This window comes from Palaemon carinicauda, chromosome 21, assembly GCF_036898095.1.
Source record: "Palaemon carinicauda isolate YSFRI2023 chromosome 21, ASM3689809v2, whole genome shotgun sequence".
Classification (NCBI taxonomy): Eukaryota; Metazoa; Arthropoda; class Malacostraca; order Decapoda; family Palaemonidae; genus Palaemon; species Palaemon carinicauda.
Genome location: NC_090745.1, coordinates 94,129,148 through 94,133,634, shown reverse-complemented (window position 1 = coordinate 94,133,634; position 4,487 = coordinate 94,129,148).

Sequence of the window (4,487 nt, the reverse complement as noted above, 5' to 3'; positions counted from 1 at the left end):
AATATAAATATGGATAGATAAGCTTATATATGAATATATCCATATGAATATATATATATATATATATATATATATATATATATATATATATATATATATATATATATATATATATATATATATATATATATATAAATATATATACATATATATATATGTATTTATATTTCTATAAATATATCATATACACATACATAGGATTATATATATCAATATCAATATTTATCCAATATATATATATATATATATATATATATATATATATATATACATATATACAGTATGTCTATCTATCTATCTATTACATATATATATATATATATATATATATATATATATATATATATATTTATTCACATAAATTTTCTGCATCTTATATTAATTCTGTCATTCATGAACGAGAAGTTTTCGATGTCCAACAACGTTATCGGAATGAAAAACAATCAGTAACTACATAAGCGTGCATCTTCCTACCCTACAATGAAAGAAAGCAATAGCAGATAGACTGTACATTTGCTTGAATAGAATGGGATACTTTAAATGTGAATCTATCACCCATTCGCAGTCTACCTTTACAGGATGCATGGAAAATTTATGTAATTGAAATATTAATAATTGAATATGTCGTTTAGGAATAAGAATATTTCCTTTTGTGAGAGAGAGAGAGAGAGAGAGAGAGAGAGAGAGAGAGAGAGGAGAGAGAGAGAGAGAGGAGAGAGAGAGAGAGGCCGGGGTGGGTGGGTTAGGGGAAGTAAGGGGGGGGGAGGAAGAGAGAGGGAGGGGGGTATTACTGAGCCCATACATAGGACAGCCATTACACCGGAGACCCCAGAATTCGAAAAAGACATGAGCACAAGCAGTAGAAACACCAGCACAAGAGGGATGAGAGTTAACGAAATGGGAAGGATGATGAAAGAAGAGGAGGAGGAGGAGGAGGAGGTGTGCGTGGCACTGGAGTGCTTCGATTAGCCAAATGGTAGAAAATGGAGAGTAAAAATTCCTGGTGAAACCGATGCCCATAATCAGGGACCTTAGGGAACCCTGGGTGGCAACGCACGGCATTCTCCTCTCATCTCTTTTGCGACGCCCTCCCTGGGGACGAACTCCAATGGACATCCTATGCTAAGTAACAAGGAAAAGAACAAGCTTCCTTATCCTGAATTACATATATCCTTCGAGGAAATTTATTTCAAGGGACATACTGCTTCTCGATGTCCTTAAAATTCGATTTAGTAATTTGATAAACTTCAGTAGTTGTTTTTATCGCATATCAATTTACATAGAAATTCAGATTAAATATTTTGCCTTCTTAATTGTTTATCAACACAAGTAATTACGTATTTATGACACACATGCACACACACAATTCTACCCTTATATATATATATATATATATATATATATATAATATATATATATATATATATATATTATATATATATATATATATATATATACATATATATAAATATATATATATATATACATAATTATATATATGCACATATATATATATATATAAATATAAATATACACACACATTATATATATATATATATATATATATATATATATATATATATATATATATATATATATATATATATGCACATACATGCGTAAATGTAATAGGCTACAAGCCCACACATACTGTATATGCACATATACAGTATACATACACACATTCATATGTAGACAGATATATACAATTTACATATGCATACCTATATGTTTGTGTGTGTGAGATAGAGAGAGTATGAAAATCTGAGACCATGACTCATTCCCATGAAAGAGGGCACTGTGCTATAAATCCTTTCGCTTTATTTCGCTTCTTAACGTATTGATAAGTTTATGAGAGCCATCACACAGTGTCACTTTACTGCTAGATGCTCATCTGCAATACCAGGCGTTTTTCCTCCCCAACCCTTTTGGCATTCTAATGAACTCTCTCCCCGGTCTGAAACAAGCAATACTGAACAAGCCTCTTTATTTACATCATCGTTTATCAACTGGCATACGATAATAAAAACAAGATGTCCTCTCAGGAAGTCGGAGGTTCCCCCTCCCCCCCAACTCCCCCACGAATAGACACCCCTTTCCAACCCCCTTCCCCTCTCGTCCCCCGTTTCGTTTTGCCTTCTTGCGTGGCACCATAAAACCTCAAGATCCCGACAGAAAGAAAGAAACTTTGAAAAAATGGAAGCCGAAACGTCAAACGCTCCGTGGAAAAGTCAAGTGAAAAACGATAGCATTTTCTTTACGAAAGGTTTAAATTAGCTTAGGGAGCCCAGGACGAAAAAGATGGAGGTGGAGTAGAAGGGAGAGGAGATGGAGATGGAGGGCGAGCACATATGTTGGCCACATGGGCTTCCTCCCCCTCCACGCACCTCCTTCACGCCAACGCCAAATTAATTTTCTACAACAATAACTCATTTACTTCACGAAGGTGCACTTTTTCGAAAAGCGAGAGAGAGAGAGAGAGAGAGAGAGAGAGAGAGAGAGAGAGAGAGAGAGAGATCTGGACTAGGTTTACCAACACTTGCAACAGAATATATCCACATACATTTATAAATATTTCAGGCTACGCTGTCAGCTACTACGAACAGCGCTTTGCGCTTCCGTATATTGTAAACTTCATTAAAATTCTAGTGGGAGAGACTTTGCACTGCCACCCCTCCCCCCCACCACCACCAGGCCATCAGCGAAACCCCACTCTCTTTGCCTTTCTCGTTCTTTTTTTTTTTTTTTTTGTCATTTGCTTAGGCTTTTCTTCCATTTAGCATTGTGTTCACATCTACTTCCTTCTTTCTTACATATGGTTTCACGTCTGGCCAACTCAAAAGTTCTCCCTTCATCGCTCTCACCGATTTTTCTCAACCAGTAAACCCCAGACTCAGCGCTTACAACCCCCGAAAACAACCCCTTTCGTTCTTAGTCAAGCCCAGGGTAATAATAAATCTTGCCGGTGCCTACTGCTGCACAACTTAACATATATTTATCAACATCAACAGACCTTCATCTCCAATTCCCCCAACATCTCTTCCCCCACCTCCTCTCTCGCTACACCTCGACCCACACCTTTGCTACACCTCAATCTGCATCTGCATCTCAGTCTCCGAATTTAATACGCTTTATATCAGTCTCGTATCTCTCAGTTTCTTTTCGTTTGGAACAGATAACAATTCCTATCCATATAGAAGAAAATGCTGTTCCAAAAATCTTCCCGTGAAGTAATGTTACGGGCGGGACGTCACAAAGCAAATAAATGAGAGACGAAAATACTCGCGAGGCTGCAAAATTTCTCTGTTTATTATGAAAAATTACCCTGTGCTAAAAGTCCCCATAAACACGGTGAGGAAGCCGAGCGATGTTTATTTGAGCCCAGAGTGGGAACAGCAGCATTGTACTCATCAACGCCATCACTATTCTTTTCCCTAATGGGCTTCTCTCACATCTTAGGTGTGGTTCCTACCTTGCATGCAGAGTGGTCAATGCCTCCCGCAACAAGACGTTCCTCACCTCGTAGAAGACGGCCGAGCTCCTTCAAGATGCATACACTCCACACTCACTTTTCTTATTCCTCGTGCACACGTACAAACGCGCGCACAAACAAACCTGCCTTTTGTTTCATCCTGCCCGGCAGGTGTAGTCTCTCCTAATGTTTCGTCACATACAATTTTCAGAAGTCTTCTGGTGATGTTCGTACGCTCTGGAAGCGAATGGAAAAATACTTGCGGTATCTGGCCTTGTGTTGGCTGGTAACATACGATGGTTATCATAATTCAGTAGCAATTCAAGCCTGCTGAATGCTAACTTCTTTTTTTCATCCATATTTTGCCTCGCAGTATTAGAGGTAAATTTGTAAGATGAAGGAAATATTCTGTCAACAACTAACAATTTTTTTTTTTTTTTTTTTTTTTTTTTGGAATTGCCATTAACTGCTCGTGAAACAAGTCCCTTGTTACCTTGAACCCACAGATCATGCTACCATAAAGGCCTTTCAATCTATATCATTACTAGCTAAGCTACAACCCTAGTTGAAAAAGCAGGAAGCTATACGCCCAAGGGCTCTCATAGGAAAAAATAGCCCAGTGAGGGAAGGAAATAAGGAAATAAATAAACTACAAAAGAAGTTATGAACTATTGAAATGGAATATCTCAACAATAGTAAAAACAATAAAATATATCTTTCACATATACTGTAAAATATAAAAAGAGACTTATGTCAGCTTGTCCAACATGAAAACATTCGCTGCCTTTTGAAATATACGAGGACTATAAACCTTTAAGGTTTTGCACATTATAAATTCCTTAGGTCACATATTTTCACCTAAGTAACGTGAATATCCCAAACATATATTGAAAATTTCCGTTCACTCATTAATGGGTAACAAAAATTTATTACATTACATACAACATTTCTGGTTGAAATTTCTTTCGCTTCTTGTCATATATAACAATATACAATTACTTCTGTTCCCCATTTT